Here is an 18888-nt window from a genome sequence, read left to right on the forward strand (position 1 = left end):
TTACAACAACCTCTAAGATAAAGTGCATAGCGTTACAACAACCTCTATGATAGAGTGTATAGCGTTACAACAACCTCTAAGATAAAGTGCATAGCATTACAACAACCTCTAAGATAAAGTGCATAGCATTACAACAACCTCTAAGATAGAGTGCATAGCATTACAACAACCTAGATAGAGTGCATAGCGTTACAACAACCTCTAAGATAGAGTGCATAGCGTTACAACAACCTCTAAGATAGAGTGCATAGCATTACAACAACCTCTAAGATAGAGTGCATAGCATTACAACAACCTAGATAGAGTGCATAGCGTTACAACAACCTCTAAGATAGAGTGCATAGCGTTACAACAACCTCTAAGATAGAGTGCATAGCATTACAACAACCTCTAAGATAGAGTGCATAGCATTACAGCAACCTCTAAGATAGAGTGCATAGCATTACAACAACCTCTAAGATAGAGTGCATAGCATTACAACAACCTAGATAGAGTGCATAGCATTACAGCAACCTCTAAGATAGAGTGCATAGCATTACAACAACCTCTAAGATAGAGTGCATAGCATTACAACAACCTCTAAGATAGAGTGCATAGCATTACAACAACCTCTAAGATAGAGTGCATAGCATTACAACAACCTAGATAGAGTGCATAGCATTACAGCAACCTCTAAGATAGAGTGCATAGCATTACAGCAACCTCTAAGATAGAGTGCATAGCATTACAACAACCTCTAAGATAGAGTGCATAGCATTACAACAACCTCTAAGATAGAGTGCATAGCATTACAGCAACCTCTAAGATAGAGTGCATAGCGTTACAACAACCTCTAAGATAGAGTGCATAGCGTTACAACAACCTCTAAGATAGAGTGCATAGCGTTACAACAACCTCTAAGATAGAGTGCATAGCATTACAACAACCTCTAAGATAGAGTGCATAGCATTACAACAACCTAGATAGAGTGCATAGCATTACAACAACCTCTAAGATAGAGTGCATAGCATTACAACAACCTCTAAGATAGAGTGCATAGCATTACAACAACCTAGATAGAGTGCATAGCGTTACAACAACATCTAAGATAGAGTGCATAGCATTACAACAACCTCTAAGATAGAGTGCATAGCATTACAACAACCTAGATAGAGTGCATAGCGTTACTACAACCTCTAAGATAGCGTGCATAGCATTACAACAACCTCTATGATAGAGTGCATAGCATTACAACAACCTCTAAGATAGCGTGCATAGCATTACAGCAACCTCTAAGATAGAGTGCATAGCCACCCAGTCCCTTTCCATCATCTGGTTTGATGTTTATCCAGTTCCAAGCTTTTTCCATGTAAGCAGTGGTGACTTTTATTTCATTGCCAAAGTGAACAACCTCTTAGCCTCTGCATAGCCTCTTCTGGCTTCCATATGCAGACAACTACGGACCAGATCCTTGGTCTGACCAGAGGTGTACTGTTCCAGGTAATAGAGCTTATCCTGGTGGCTTATCTTCTATGCCATGCTCAAATGCACGCATGAAAGGCCTAAAGTTTAGAGGAGCACCGTCAAACATAGGTATCTCCCTAACGGGGAGTAGCACAAGGAGGTCAGCAATTTCATTCTACCTTTGCATGACAGTAGAGAGGTTATCATGGCTGATACCGATACCGCAGTGTTGATTCTGTGTTGATTGCTAGACCTTGCTGTTGGCTGCTGAAAGGTGTGGTTTACGACTGTTTTCTGAATAGGTTTTGATGGCTTTGTGGTCGGTTGTTGTTTAAAAGCCCTTTGTAGTGGGGTCTTTGGAACTGAACCTAATGCAGCAAACTCAACAGGTGATGGTTCAGGTTCCACATAGACCTTGGGGTACTGGTTCTCAAAATAAGAGTTAATTATATCTTCTTGGCTTAGTAAGTGGGCTGCCACAGCATTGGGATTGAGAAGCTGATTCAACACTCTCCAGGACCTTCAGTCTGGCATTATATGCTGCTATGTCCGTTTCCAGTGCCATTCATGAGCATTCTGAAAGTCATTGAGAACAGCATCAAATGCTTCAAGACTCTCATCCACAGTTTCAACGTTTCCTCCATCAACAAGAAGGGCTTTTATTTCATTCATTTTGCGTGTACACACTCCAAGTTTTCCTCTCCGGGCTGCATAGAGTGAATTTAAATGCTCCTCTGCCCTCTCCAGTTGGGGTCTTATTTGGGATTTCATCCTCCATCATTCACTTGTAGTTCACTCAATTTACAATGACACAGTTGTTGGTTTTTGATTGTTAAACGCAATGCCCCTTTAGACCTCCTTTAATGCTTTAAAACACAGTCGTCCATGTCAACATATTGACCCATTTTGAATTGAACATGTGCAAGTTCAGCATTTTAGACGCGTTTTAAACATTTCATCCCATTGTACGTTTTGTCCCCTTTAAAGAAGTTTTAACACGCAGTATCTTTAGATCCTTTAGTTGCATTCCGTTGATGCATTGCATTTCCACGTTAGGGCAAATATTAGACCTATGGCTAGGTTCAATTATGCATAGGATCTCAGTGTTTCCCGAACTTAAACTTCTTAATTGTTTTCACAGCGCTGTGTTTTGAATTCCATTCCCAAGTTTATCAAACGTTCCAATTATAAGCACATTTGCACTTTCATAATATGCATGATCAAATGATCGCATTGAACAGGGCAGCTCATTCATTCGCAGTGGTTACTCACAGCTGACGAATTCTGGGAGTTCAAGTCCTTCCAAGCGAGCTGTCCTTATGGTCCGAATGCAATGACAAATAGAACAACATCCAGCATGTGTCCGAACCGGAGATTTCCTTCCGATTGTCACGCCCTGACCTTAGAGAGCCTTTTTATTTCTCTATTTGGTTTGGTCAGGGTGTGATTTGCGGTGGGCATTCTATGTTTTGTTTTTCTATGATTTTGTATTTCTATGTTTTGGCCGGGTGTGGTTCTCAATCAGGGACAGCTGTCTATCGTTGTCTCTGATTCGGAACCATACTTAGGTAGCCCTTTCCCTCCTTTCAGTGTGGGAAGTTAACTTTGTTTTTGGCACATAGCCCTTAAGCGTCAAGGTTGTTTTCTATTGTTTATTGTTTTTGTCTGCGTCATTTTCTAATAAAAGGAATATGTACGCTCACCACGCTGTGCTTTGGTCCACTTCTTTCAAACGGCCGTGACACCGATAGTAATCCTTGACTGAGTTTTTTTTACTTAATTGTAGTGGCTTCGTCTTTACAATAGGCACTGCCTTAGCCTGAAGCGGGGTTGTTTCGTACGCATACAGTCCACACTCGAGGTTTCCAAACCCAAAACATTCAATGAGATCCACGGATATGATGCAACAAAAAGTTGTATTCTTCTTATATCTAACAAAATTATTCTCCAATCCACTTAAAGCATAGATTACTTGATATTAAAAATACATAATATGACCTGTCTGTATGGTCAAAAACTATACCGCTCCCGCGTCTAGCAAGGACTCCTCCCCCCGAAGGCCCAACTTCCTGCCTTTATCCTAACACACTTACCATGGGAAGGAGGGGGGGGCCAAAAACTAAGTTACAATAACAACAAATTAATATATCTCAATCAGGTTAATATACATAATAAAGGTACGTACCTAATATTTCATCATGTACATTAATATTTAATATATTTACACAAATGTACATGGAGCTCTGTCTTTTATACAAATATGTCCAAATCGGCTCTAACAGTAGGTATTGCAGGTACTGTAGGTACTGAAGATATTGTAGGTATTTTTGGTACTGTAGATACTGGAAAGGTACTGTAGATACTGTAGGTACTGTAGATACTGGCTAGGTACTGTAGATACTGTAGGTATTATAGGTACTGTATGCACTGTAGATACTGTAGGTACTGTAGATACTGGCTAGGTACTGTAGTTGCTGTAGATACTGTAGATATTGTATGTACTGTAGGTACTGTAGATGCTGTAGGTACTGTAGGTATTGTAGGTAATGTAGATACTGTAGGTATTATAGATACTGTAGATACTGTAGGTATTATAGGTAAGGTAGATACTGTAGGTACTGCTAGGTAATGTAGATACTGTAGGTACTGGCTAGGTACTGTAGGTACTGGCTAGGTACTGTAGTTGCTGTAGGTACTGTAGACACTGTAGGTACTGTAGATACTGTAGGTACTGTAGGTACTGGCTAGGTACTGTAGATGCTGTAGGTACTGGCTAGGTACTGTAGGTACTGTAGGTACTGGCTAGGTACTGTAGATACTGTAGGTACTGGCTAGGTACTGTAGATACTGTAGTTACTGTAGATACTGTAGGTACTTGCTAGGTACTGTAGATACTGTAGGTACTGCTATATACTGTAGGTACTGCTAGGTACTGTAGATGCTGTAGGTACTGGCTAGGTACTGTAGGTACTGGCTAGGTACTGTAGATGCTGTAGGTACGGGCTAGGTACTGTAGATGCTGTAGGTACTGGTTAGGTACTGGCTAGGTACTGTAGGTACTGTAGATACTGTAGGTACTGTAGGTACTGGCTAGGTACTGGCTAGGTACTGTAGATGCTGTAGGTACTGGCTAGGTACTGTAGGTACTGGCTAGGTACTATAGATGCTGTAGGTACTGGCTAGGTACTGTAGATGCTGTAGGTACTGGCTAGGTACTGTAGATGCTGTAGGTACTGGCTAGGTACTGTAGGTACTGGCTAGGTACTGTAGATGCTGTAGGTACTGGCTAGGTACTTTAGATGCTGTAGGTACTGGCTAGATACTGTACATACTGTACATACTGTAGATACTGTAGGTACTGGCTAGGTACTGTAGATGCTGTAGGTACTGGCTAGGTACTGTAGGTACTGGCTAGGTACTGTAGATGCTGTAGGTACTGGCTAGGTACTGTAGATGCTGTAGGTACTGGCTAGGTACTGTACATACTGTACATACTGTAGATACTGTAGGTACTGGCTAGGTACTGTAGATGCTGTAGGTACTGTAGGTGCTGTAGGTACTGTAGGTGCTGTAGGTACTGGCTAGTTACGGTAGAACTGTAGATACTGTAGGTACTGTAGATGCTGTAGGGGATGGCTAGGTACTGTAGGTACTGGCTAGGTACTGTAGATACGGAAGGTACTAGCTAGCTACTGTAGGTACTGGCTAGGTACTGTAGGTACTGGCTAGGTACTGTAGATACTGTAGATGCTGTAGATGCTGTAGATACTGTAGATGCTGTAGGTACTGTAGATACTGGCTAGTCAGAGTGTCTGGTACTGGCTAGGTACTGTAGATACTATAGGTACTGGCTAGGTACTGTAGATGCTGTAGGTGCTGGCTAGGTACTGTAGATGCTGTAGGTACTGGCTAGGTACTGTAGGTACTGGCTAGGTACTGTAGATGCTGTAGGTACTGGCTATGTACTGTAGGTACTGGCTAGGTACTGGCTAGGTACTGTACATACTGTACATACTGTAGATACTGTAGGTACTGGCTAGGTACAGTATATGCTGTAGGTACTGTAGGTGCTGTAGGTACAGTATATGCTGTAGGTACTGTAGGTATTGTAGGTAATGTAGATACTGTTGGTACTACAGATACTGTAGATACTGTAGGTATAATAGGTACTGTAGATACTGTTGGTACTGCTAGGTACTGTAGATACTGTAGGTACTGGCTAGGTACTGTAGGTACTGGCTAGGTACTGTAGATGCTGTAGGTACTGGCTAGGTACTGTACATACTGTACATACTGTAGATACTGTAGGTACTGGCTAGGTACTGTAGATGCTGTAGGTACTGGCTAGGTACTGTAGGTACTGGCTAGGTACTGTAGGTATTTTTGGTACTGTAGATACTGGAAAGGTACTATAGATACTGTATGCACTGTAGATACTGTAGGTACTGTAGATACTGGCTAGGTACTGTAGATATTGTATGTACTGTAGGTACTGTAGATTCTGTAGGTACTGTAGGTATTGTAGGTAAAGCAGATACTGTAGGTCCTATAGATACTGTAGATACTGTAGGTATTATAGGTACTGTAGATACTGTAGGTACTGCTAGGTACTGTAGATACTGTAGGTACTGGCTAGGTACTGTAGGTACTGGCTAGGTACTGTAGATGCTGTAGGTACTGTAGATACTGTAGGTACTGTAGATACTGTAGGTACTGTAGGTACTGGCTAGGTACTGTAGATGCTGTAGGTACTGGCTAGGTACTGTAGGTACTGTAGGTACTGGCTAGGTACTGTAGATACTGTAGGTACTGGCTAGGTACTGTAGATACTGTAGGTACTGGCTAGGTACTGTAGATACTGTAGGTACTGGCTAGGCACTGTAGATACTGTAGGTCCTATAGATACTGTAGATACTGTAGGTATTATAGGTACTGTAGATACTGTAGGTACTGCTAGGTACTGTAGATACTGTAGGTACTGGCTAGGTACTGTAGGTACTGGCTAGGTACTGTAGATGCTGTAGGTACTGTAGATACTGTAGGTACTGTAGATACTGTAGGTACTGTAGGTACTGGCTAGGTACTGTAGATGCTGTAGGTACTGGCTAGGTACTGTAGGTACTGTAGGTACTGGCTAGGTACTGTAGATACTGTAGGTACTGGCTAGGTACTGTAGATACTGTAGGTACTGGCTAGGTACTGTAGATACTGTAGGTACTGGCTAGGTACTGTAGATACTGCAGGTACTGCTATATACTGTAGGTACTGCTAGGTACTGTAGGTACTGGCTAGGTACTGTAGATGCTGTAGGTACTGGCTAGGTACTGGCTAGGTACTGTAGGTACTGTAGATACTGTAGGTACTGTAGGTACTGGCTAGGTACTGTAGATGCTGTAGGTACTGGCTAGGTACTGTAGGTACTGGCTAGGTACTATAGATGCTGTAGGTACTGGCTAGGTACTGTAGATGCTGTAGGTACTGGCTAGGTACTGTAGATGCTGTAGGTACTGGCTAGGTACTGTAGGTACTGGCTAGGTACTGTAGATATTGTAGGTACTGGCTAGGTACTGTAGATGCTGTAGGTACTGGCTAGGTACTGTAGGTACTGGCTAGGTACTGTAGATGCTGTAGGTACTGGCTATGTACTGTAGGTACTGGCTAGGTACTGGCCAGGTACTGTACATACTGTACATACTGTAGATACTGTAGGTACTGGCTAGGTACTGTAGTTGCTGTAGGTACTGTAGGTGCTGTAGGTACTGTAGATGCTGTAGGTACTGTAGGTACTGTAGGTACTGGCTAGGTACTGTAGATACTGTAGATGCTGTAGATACTGTAGATGCTGTAGGTACTGTAGATACTGTAGATGCTGTAGATGCTGTAGATACTGTAGATGCTGTAGGTACTGTAGATACTGTAGATGCTGTAGGTACTGTAGATACTGTAGATGCTGTAGATGCTGTAGATACTGTAGATGCTGTAGATGCTGTAGATACTGTAGATGCTGTAGGTACTGTAGATACTGTAGATGCTGTAGGTACTGGCTAGGTACTGTAGATACTGTAGATGCTGTAGATGCTGTAGATACTGTAGATGCTGTAGATACTGTAGATGCTGTAGGTACTGTAGATACTGTAGATGCTGTAGGTACTGGCTAGGTACTGTAGATACTGTAGATGCTGTAGATGCTGTAGATACTGTAGATGCTGTAGATACTGTAGATGCTGTAGGTACTGTAGATACTGGCTAGTCAGAGTGTCAAAGTGCACTGATGCCAAAAAGTTAGCGCAAGCCACAAGAATTTATACACTCCTTCGAGACGGATTTAACCAGCGACCCAAGGATTGCTGCTATTATCACATACAGTCCTCTGCTCTACCAACTGAGCTATCGAAGGTTGACGAGTATAGCCTAAAACCATCACTTAGATGGTCAGAATTTCTGCTGATGCGTATGTTCTCTTATAAAATGTAATCTGCTTAGTTTGGTGGTTTCATTGAGATTTTTTAAATTCATTTTTTATTTCAACTTTATTTAACCAGGTAAGCTAGTTGAGAACAAGTTCTCATTTACAACTGCGACCTGGCCAAGATAAAGCAAAGCAGTGCGACACAAACAACAACACAGAGCCACACATGGAATTAACAAGCATGCAGTCAAATAACACAATACAAAAAAATAAAGTCTATATACAGTGTGTGCAAATGGCGTGAGGAAGTAAGGCAATAAATAGGCCATACTAGCGAAGTAATTACAGTTTAGCAAATTTAACACAAGAGATGATGAGATGATGAAGTGCAAGGTTGATCTACTTCCGACGCCAACAGAGATGACCGCCTCGCTTCGCATTCCTAGGAAACTATGCAGTATTTTTTTTTTCATGTGTTACTTCTTACATTGGTACCCCAGGTACTCCTATGTTTCATTACATGCAGTCGGGAGGAACTGCTGAATATAAGAGCAACATCAACTCACCATCATTACGACCAGGAATATGACTTTCCCGAAGTGGATCCTGCGTTCTGCCTTCCACCCAGGACAATGGATTGGATCCCAGCCGACGACCAAAAACAACGACGTAGTAAAAGAGGCAAAAGAAGCGGTCTTCTGGTCAGGCTCCGGAGACGGGCATATCGCGCACCACTTGCACAGATCGGGAGGACCTCAGGAACGTACCTGAGGTCGAATTGTGCTTCTCACCCTAATGGTTCTCCAACTGTCAAAAGCAAATGAAATGTAGGGCCAGGCTTCATATTGGGCCTAATTTTTCTCATGGTCGCTGCGTCTAGACCGAACGTGCTACGGGTCAAGCGGTGAATCTTGTTGAACTCGGCACGGCCTTGAGATTGTGGTAATGCCATTGCACGCTCTGAGTGTCTTTAAGCACCGCACTTTCTCACTCCATCCTTGCTGTGTGTGTGTGTGTACGTTTGAGAGGTTTTTCTTTGACATCTGTTGGGAGAAATTACTGATTTACAGTTCATGAGGGTTACCAAGTCACACATATGAAGTTTTGAAAGTTGTGACTTATTTAACCTTCAAAAACAGACACTCTGACCCCAATTAAATGTACTTCAGCTTGGCACAGCAAGCTAAAAGTAAACACATATCCTCATTTGAGTAGGCTTTTACAGAATCCTGAGTTTTAAGTCTATATGTTAAGAACTGACTGATTTACACAGGTTCGAATGCAATATTTCTCACAAACTGCAGGTTGGGTATGGCAAAACACTTTTAGGGTGATTTGAACCACTTCCGGTTGCTCCAGGAAGCTTAGAATCAACACAGGTAGAACTCATAGTGGCCTGATGGATTGTCATGGAAAACAGGTTCATAAGACATTCATAACCCACATAGGCTTCGGGTTGAATTTAGGGGTGCAGGCAATGTATTCCTATGGGGAGAGAAGTCATTGAAAACTGTTTGATGTAAACACCTTCTTTTACAGTGTTTTTTCGATTGCTAAACGACAGTGGGCACAACTGGAGTCACATGTGCAAAACTCTAACCACAGTCTGCACTACCAACAGTCACCTGAGCTAAACAGTTCACATCACCTGCAAAACTCATTCCAAGCAACACAACTCTTAACACATGGCTCAACACACGCTCAGTGCAGCCAAACACTATGCACAACCCTCACTGAGATAACACACACTGTCATTCAGAACACACTGAGAGTAAAAACACTAGCATCAAACACCAATACAGAAAATACAAACTTTTCATCTTTACAGTTTGAACAATTTCAGTGACTTCATACAAAGTAATATTTTCTTCAAAGAAAAGAGTGATATAATATAATATAATATCTGTGTAAATATTCTATAATTGCAATACAAAATAGATTCCTGTAATGTTTTCATTTACTGTAAGGATGTAACTCTCACCTGTTTGCATGATGGAAAATTTGCATTGCAGATGCCACTGTGGATCTTTGCAGATTGGGTTGAACCCTCAACCCTGCCTCTCTCAATGAGAGACCATGGTTCACGACATGGTCTATAAGTGTAACCCTTATTTCATCTGAAATAACAGCTCTTTGTCTTCTTTGTCTTCCTCCACGCATCCGCCCTCTCCCTGCCACCCTTCTCCCTCCACGAACCCATCTTCCTTGTTCCATTTCCAAAATGAGTCTTTCTGAGCTCTACCTATATATACTGTAATATGTGTGTGTGTTCACTAACAAGTCTAAAACAAGACACCTGCTTAGCCTTTCAGCTGAAATTGCAATCAGCAGTGTTTGAAAGGCACAAGGCTGAAATCTATTCCGTTTTGAATGTGTGGTTCACAGTTTTGACAGCAGTGTGTTAGCATTTGAACAAAGTGCTGTAAATCCACAGTGTTGTGCAGGTTGTGGTTAAAGTCATGGGATAAGTGTGTAGAGTTTTGAAAACTGTGTTCAAGCAATGAAAAACGAACTAGAGTTTGGTCCACATGAACTGCTGCTGTGCAGACTGTAGTTAGAGTTTTGCACATGTGACTCCAGTTGTGTCCACTGTCGTTTAGCAATCGAAAAAAACTGTAACTGTTAAGAGTTAATGCCACATAGTCAAGGTTAGGCTTAAACGGATCGGAAGGACATCAGGAACATTCCTGAGGTCGAAATGTGCTTCTTACCCTAATTGTTCTCCCGCTGTCACCCAAAAGCACCTGCAATTTAGGGCCAGGCTTCATTATGAGGTTCAGACCGAGCAAGCTACGGTCTAGCGGGGCATCTCGTTGAACTCGGCACAGCCTAGAGATTATGGTAATGCCGTTGCAGGCTCTGAGTGTCTTTAAGCACAGCACTTTGTCACTCCATCCTTGCTGTGTGTGTGTGTGTGTGTGTGTGTGTGTGTGTGTGTGTGTGTGTGTGTGTGTGTGTGTGTGTGTGTGTGTAAGAGAGCTTTTCTTTGACATCTGTTGGGAGAAATGACTGACTTACAGTTCATGGGGGTTGACTAATCACACATATGAAGTTTTGAAAAGACTTTCAACAGGAAGTTGAAAGTGAGCACATATCCTCCTTGGGGTAGGCACTTACAGAATATTGAGGTTTAAGTCTTTATGTTAAGAACAGACGTATTTACAGAGGGTTGAATGAGTGTGTGTTATTTCAGAAAATCACAGAAAATCACAGAAATCTCGCAGAGCTCCGAAACACACTCTGTCTGAACTGCAACTGGATCTGTAACTTAAAAAAAAAACGCCTTTCTTTTAACATGGGGCGGCAATGTAGCCAAGTGGTTAGAGCGTTGGACTAGTAACCGGAAGTTCTGCCACTGAACAGGCAGTTAACCCACTGTTCCTAAGCTGTCATTGAAAATAAGAATTTGTTCTTTAACTGACTTGCCTAGTTAAATAAAGGTGAAATAAAAAAATAAAAAACATACATTGTATCTATATTATGATAGATAAATCGCTGGTTCTTTTTTTCCTGACACAGTAGGTTCATTTACTTTGACGTGAAGCGATAAAATTAGCGCTCTATTTTCATTTTTGACCTTTAATCCCAGAAAAATGGCCATAACTCAAAAACCCTTGAGGCCTCGACGCCATCTTGTTCGGGGCCAACTGCCCATTATGCCAAACCTATGCTCACCAAGTTTCGTCTTCGAAGTCTTTTCCGTTTAGGAGAAAAGGCCATGTCGTAAGTGGTGATGTTTTGTACATCTGCAATATGATTCCATTCGCCCTCTTCTGGGATTTACCGGGATAGCGGAAAAATGACCAATATTTGAACATTTTAGAAAACGGAAACCAAATGTCCGAGAGACTTCGTTTGATGACTTCCCGGAAGATCCGGCCCCTGTGCACGGCCCGCCGCCGAGCGCGAATTTTAGAAACGGCAAGGGACCGTATGATAATGTGGACTTTCTCACTAACCATATGGCGAATGTTCAAAATGTTCCCTTAAGGTATGGAAGGTCAACAAGTTATGAATTCAGAGCTCTCAGGGAAAGATAATATGTTAGTCAAACACAATTCAAGCCTGACCGGTTCACCGGACGTGCGACCTGTCCCAGACCTGTTGTTTTAAACTCTCTAGAGACAGCAGGTGTGGTAGAGATACTCTGAATAATCAGCTATGAAAAGCCAACTGACATTTACTTCTGATGTGCTGACCTGTTGCACCCTCAACAACCACTGTGATTATTATTTTTTGACCCTGCTGGTCATCTATGAACATTTGAACATCTTGGCCATGTTTTGTTATAATCGATACCCGGAACAGCCAGACGATGACTGGCCACCCCTCACAGCCTGGTTCCTCTCTAGGTTTTTTCCTAGGTTTTGGCCTTTCTAGGGAGTTTTTCCTAGCCACCGTGCTTCTACACCTGCATTGCTTGCTGTTTGGCATTGTAGGCTGTGTTTCTGTACAGCACTTTGTGACATCAGCTGATGAAAGAAGGACTTTATAAAAATATTTGATTGATTTGATTGTTAAGTTAAAGTGCACTGCTGTCAAAAACCGTTGAAAAAGTTATCCTCCTTTGAGCCAGTGTGAGCCAGTGACATAAGGATTGTTGCAATTTCAAATACACTCCGCGACTTTACCAACTGTCCTATGGAAGGTCAACAAGTTATGAATTCGGCGATCTCAGGGAAAGATATTATGTTTGTCAAACACAAGTCAAAGTGCACTGCTGTCAAAAGTTGGAGCAAGCCACAAGAAAAAACACATTCCTTCGAGACGGATTTGAACCAGCGACCTAAGGATTGCTACAATTATCACCTACAGCCCTCCGCTCTACCAACTGAGCTATCAAAGGCAGACAAGTAATTCCAAAATCCATGACCTAGATGGTAAGAAGTTCAGCTGATCACATGTTCCTTCTTAAAATATGATCTATAATCTGCTTAGTGTGGTGGTTTCATGGAGATGCAGGGGATTGATCCGATGTCCTCATACATGCAAAGTATTCGCTCTTGCGCTGAGCTACATCCCCTTAGAATGCCAGTAGTTGCATTTGGGGATAGTGAAAAAGTGAGCCGAGGGTAATGAATGCTTTTTTTGCCCTTGTCTCAGGATGGTAAGTCGGTGGTTGAAGATATCGCTCTAGTGGCGTGGGGGCTGTGCTTTGGCAAAGTGTGTGGGGTTATAACCTGCCTGTTAGGCCCTGACCGGGGGTATCGTCGGACGGGGCCACAGTTTCTCCCGACCCCTCCTGTCTCAGCCTCCAGTATTTATGCTGCAGTAGTTTGTGTGACGGGGGGCTGGGGTCAGTCTGTTATTGCTAGAGTATTTCTCCTGTCTTATCCGGTGTCCTGTGTCTATTTATGCATGCTCTCTCTAATTCTCTCTCTCTTTCTCTCTTCTTTGCTCTTTCTTTCTATTGGAGAAGGACTTGAGGCCTAAGACCATGCTTCAGGTCTTCCCGGCCTGATGACTCCTTGCTGTCCCCAGTCCACCTGGTTGTGCTGCTGCTCCAGTTTCAAGTGTTCTGCCTGCTGCTATGGAACCCTGACCGGTTCACCGGACGTGCGACCTGTCCCAGACCTGTTGTTTTAAACTCTCTAGAGACAGCAGGTGTGGTAGAGATACTCTGAATAATCAGCTATGAAAAGCCAACTGACCTTTTACTTCTGATGTGCTGACCTGTTGCACCCTCAACAATAACTGTGATAATTTTTTTTGACCCTGCTGGTCATCTATGAACATTTGAACATCTTGGCCATGCTTTGTTATAATCGATACCCGGAACAGCCAGACGATGACTGGCCACCCCTCACAGCCTGGTTCCTCTCTAGGTTTTTTCCTAGGTTTTGGCCTTTCTAGGGAGTTTTTCCTAGCCACCGTGCTTCTACACCTGCATTGCTTGCTGTTTGGGGTTGTAGGCTGGGTTTCTGTACAGCACTTTGTGACATCAGCTGATGAAAGAAGGACTTTATAAAAATATTTGATTGATTTGATTTTCAAGTTAAAGTGCACTGCTGTCAAAAACCGCTGAAAAAGTTATCCTCCTTTGAGCCAGTGTGAGCCAGTGACATAAGGATTGTTGCAATTTCAAATACACTCCGCGACTTTACCAACTGTCCTATGGAAGGTCAGCAAGTTAGGAATTTGGCGATCTCAGGGAAAGATAATATGTTTGTCAAACACAAGTCAAAGTGCACTGCTGTCAAAAGTTGGAGCAAGCCACAAGAAAAAATACATTCCTTCGAGCCGGATTTGAACCAGCGACCTAAGGATTGCTACAATTATCACCTACAGTCCTCCGCTCTACCAACTGAGCTATCGAAGGTGGACAAGTAACTCCAAAAGCCACGACCTAGATGGTAAGAAGTTCAGCTGATCATATGTTCCTTCTTAAACTATGATCTATAATCTGCTTAGTGTGGTGGTTTCATGGAGATGCAGGGGATTGATCCGATGTCCTCATACATGCAAAGTATTCGCTCTTGCGCTGATCTACATCCCCTTAGAATGCCAGTAGTTGCATTTGGGGATAGTGAAAAAGTGAGCCGAGGGTAATGAATGCTTTTTTTGCCCTTGTCTCAGGATGGTAAGTCGGTGGTTGAAGATATCGCTCTAGTGGTGTGGGGGCTGTGCTTTGGCAAAGTGTGTGGGCTTATATCCTGCCTGTTAGGCCCTGACCGGGGGTATCGTCGGACGGGGCCACAGTTTCTCCCGACCCCTCCTGTCTCAGCCTCCAATATTTATGCTGCAGTAGTTTGTGTGTCGGGGGGCTGGGGTCAGTCTGTTATAGCTAGAGTATTTCTCCTGTCTTATCCGGTGTCCTGTGTCTATTTATGCATGCTCTCTCTAATTCTCTCTTTCTTTCTCTCTTCTTTGCTCTTTCTTTCTCTTGGAGAAGGACCTGAGCCCTAAGACCATGCTTCAGGTCTTCCCGGCCTGATGACTCCTTGCTGTCCCCAGTCCACCTGGTTGTGCTGCTGCTCCAGTTTCAAGTGTTCTGCCTGCGGCTATGGAACTCTGACCGGTTCACCGGACGTGCCACCTGTCCCAGACCTGTTGTTTTAAACTCTCTAGAGACAGCAGGTTTGGTAGAGATACTCTGAATAATCAGCTATGAAAAGCCAACTGACATTTACTTCTGATGTGCTGACCTGTTGCACCCTCAACAACCACTGTGATTATTATTTTTTGACCCTGCTGGTCATCTATGAACATTTGAACATCTTGGCCATGTTTTGTTATAATCGATACCCGGAACAGCCAGACGATGACTGGCCACCCCTCACAGCCTGATTCCTCTCTAGGTTTTATCCTAGGTTTTGGCCTTTCTAGGGAGTTTTTCCTAGCCACCGTGCTTCTACACCTGCATTGCTTGCTGTTTGGGGTTTTAGGCTGGGTTTCTGTACAGCACTTTGTGACATCAGCTGATGAAAGAAGGACTTTATAAAAATATTTGATTGATTTGATTGTCAAGTTAAAGTGCACTGCAGTCAAAAACCGCTGAAAAAGTTATCCTCCTTTGAGCCAGTGTGAGCCAGTGACATAAGGATTGTTGCAATTTCAAATACACTCCGCGACTTTACCAACTGTCCTATGGAAGGTCAACAATTTATGAATTTGGCGATCTCAGGGAAAGATAATATGTTTGTCAAACACAAGTCAAAGTGCACTGCTGTCAAAAGTTGGAGCAAGCCACAAGAAAAAATACATTCCTTTGAGCAGGATTTGAACCAGCGACCTAAGGATTGCTACAATTATCACCTACAGTCCTCCACTCTACCAACTGAGCTATCGAAGGTGGATAAGTAATTCCAAAAGCCATGACCTAGATGGTAAGAAGTTCAGCTGATCATATGTTCCTTCTTAAACTATGATCTATAATCTGCTTAGTGTGGTGGTTTCATGGAGATGCAGGGGATTGATCCGATGTCCTCATACATGCAAAGTATTCGCTCTTGCGCTGAGCTACATCCCCTTAGAATGCCAGTAGTTGCATTTGGGGATAGTGAAAAAGTGAGCCGAGGGTAATGAATGCTTTTTTTGCCCTTGTCTCAGGATGGTAAGTCGGTGGTTGAAGATATCGCTCTAGTGGTGTGGGGGCTGTGCTTTGGCAAAGTGTGTGGGGTTATATCCTGCCTGTTAGGCCCTGACCGGGGGTATCGTCGGACAGGGCCACAGTTTCTCCTGACCCCTCCTGTCTCAGCCTCAAGTATTTATGCTGCAGTAGTTTGTGTGTCGGGGGGCTGGGGTCAGTCTGTTATAGCTAGAGTATTTCTCCTGTCTTATCCGGTGTCCTGTGTCTATTTATGCATGCTCTCTCTAATTATCTCTCTCTTTCTCTCTTCTTTGCTCTTTCTTTCTCTTGGAGAAGGACCTGAGCCCTAAGACCATGCTTCAGGTCTTCCCGGCCTGATGACTCCTTGCTGTCCCCAGTCCACCTGGTTGTGCTGCTGCTCCAGTTTCAAGTGTTCTGCCTGCGGCTATGGAACTCTGACCGGTTCACCGGACGTGCCACCTGTCCCAGACCTGTTGTTTTAAACTCTCTAGAGACAGCAGGTGTGGTAGAGATACTCTGAATAATCAGCTATGAAAAGCCAACTGACATTTACTTCTGATGTGCTGACCTGTTGCACCCTCAACAACCACTGTGATTATTATTTTTTGACCCTGCTGGTCATCTATGAACATTTGAACATCTTGGCCATGTTTTGTTATAATCGATACCCGGAACAGCCAGACGATGACTGGCCACCCCTCACAGCCTGGTTCCTCTCTAGGTTTTTTCCTAGGTTTTGGCCTTTCTAGGGAGTTTTTCCTAGCCACCGTGCTTCTACACCTGCATTGCTTGCTGTTTGGGGTTTTAGGCTGGGTTTCTGTACAGCACTTTGTGACATAAGCTGATGAAAGAAGGACTTTATAAAAATATTTGATTGATTTGATTGTCAAGTTAAAGTGCACTGCAGTCAAAAACCGCTGAAAAAGTTATCCTCCTTTGAGCCAGTGTGAGCCAGTGACATAAGGATTGTTGCAATTTCAAATACACTCCGCGACTTTACCAACTGTCCTATGGAAGGTCAACAATTTATGAATTTGGCGATCTCAGGGAAAGATAATATGTTTGTCAAACACAAGTCAAAGTGCACTGCTGTCAAAAGTTGGAGCAAGCCACAAGAAAAAATACATTCCTTTGAGCCGGATTTGAACCAGCGACCTAAGGATTGCTACAATTATCACCTACAGTCCTCCGCTCTACCAACTGAGCTATCGAAGGTGGACAAGTAAGTCCAAAAGCCATGACCTAGATGGTAAGAAGTTCAGCTGATCATATGTTCCTTCTTAAACTATGATCTATAATCTGCTTAGTGTGGTGGTTTCATGGAGATGCAGGGGATTGATCCGATGTCCTCATACATGCAAAGTATTCGCTCTTGCGCTGAGCTACATCCCCTTAGAATGCCAGTAGTTGCATTTGGGGATAGTGAAAAAGTGAGCCGAGGGTAATGAATGCTTTTTTTGCCCTTGTCTCAGGATGGTAAGTCGGTGGTTGAAGATATCGCTCTAGTGGTGTGGGGGCTGTGCTTTGGCAAAGTGTGTGGGGTTATATCCTGCCTGTTAGGCCCTGACCGGGGGTATCGTCGGACAGGGCCACAGTTTCTCCCGACCCCTCCTGTCTCAGCCTCAAGTATTTATGCTGCAGTAGTTTGTGTGTCGGGGGGCTGGGGTCAGTCTGTTATAGCTAGAGTATTTCTCCTGTCTTATCCGGTGTCCTGTGTCTATTTATGCATGCTCTCTCTAATTCTCTCTCTCTTTCTCTCTTCTTTGCTCTTTCTTTCTCTTGGAGAAGGACCTGAGTCCTAAGACCATGCTTCAGGTCTTCCCGGCCTGATGACTCCTTGCTGTCCCTAGTCCACCTGGTTGTGCTGCTGCTCCACTTTCAAGTGTTCTGCCTGCGGCTATGGAACCCTGACCGGTTCACCGGACGTGCCACCTGTCCCAGACCTGTTGTTTTAAACTCTCTAGAGACAGCAGGTGTGGTAGAGATACTCTGAATAATCAGCTATGAAAAGCCAACTGACATTTACTTCTGATGTGCTGACCTGTTGCACCCTCAACAACCACTGTGATTATTATTTTTTGACCCTGCTGGTCATCTATGAACATTTGAACATCTTGGCCATGTTTTGTTATAATCGATACCCGGAACAGCCAGACGATGACTGGCCACCCCTCACAGCCTGGTTCCTCTCTAGGTTTTTTCCTAGGTTTTGGCCTTTCTAGGGAGTTTTTCCTAGCCACCGTGCTTCTACAACTGCATTGCTTGCTGTTTGGGGTATTGGGCTGTGTTTCTGTACAGCACTTTGTGACATCAGCTGATGAAAGAAGGACTTTATAAAAATATTTGATTGATTTGATTGTCAAGTTAAAGTGCACTGCAGTCAAAAACCGCTGAAAAAGTTATCCTCCTTTGAGCCAGTGTGAGCCAGTGACATAAGGATTGTTGCAATTTCAAATACACTCCGCGACTTTACCAACTGTCCTATGGAAGGTCAACAATTTATGAATTTGGCGATCTCAGGGAAAGATAATATGTTTGTCAAACACAAGTCAAAGTGCACTGCTGTCAAAAGTTGGAGCAAGCCACAAGAAAAAATACATTCCTTTGAGCCGGATTTGAACCAGCGACCTAAGGATTGCTACAATTATCACCTACAGTCCTCCGCTCTACCAACTGAGATATCGAAGGTGGACAAGTAAGTCCAAAAGCCATGACCTAGATGGTAAGAAGTTCAGCTGATCATATGTTCCTTCTTAAACTATGATCTATAATCTGCTTAGTGTGGTGGTTTCATGGAGATGCAGGGGATTGATCCGATGTCCTCATACATGCAAAGTATTCGCTCTTGCGCTGAGCTACATCCCCTTAGAATGCCAGTAGTTGCATTTGGGGATAGTGAAAAAGTGAGCCGAGGGTAATGAATGCTTTTTTTGCCCTTGTCTCAGGATGGTAAGTCGGTGGTTGAAGATATCGCTCTAGTGGTGTG

The 18888-nt window shown here is 43.3% G+C and overlaps 1 non-coding gene across 1 annotated transcript; it reads right to left on the reverse strand.

The window, feature by feature from the left end:
* Nucleotides 1-14083: 14083 nt before the first annotated feature.
* On the reverse strand, nucleotides 14084-14171 carry trnay-gua (transfer RNA tyrosine (anticodon GUA)). Its single transcript is given in 2 exon segments — nucleotides 14084-14119; nucleotides 14135-14171. It is a non-coding gene; the product is annotated as a tRNA-Tyr (tRNA).
* Nucleotides 14172-18888: the final 4717 nt, after the last annotated feature.

The sequence above is a fragment of the Oncorhynchus mykiss genome, chromosome 18, assembly GCF_057628025.1.
Source record: "Oncorhynchus mykiss isolate SJ-2025 chromosome 18, ASM5762802v1, whole genome shotgun sequence".
NCBI classification, from domain to species: Eukaryota; Metazoa; Chordata; class Actinopteri; order Salmoniformes; family Salmonidae; genus Oncorhynchus; species Oncorhynchus mykiss.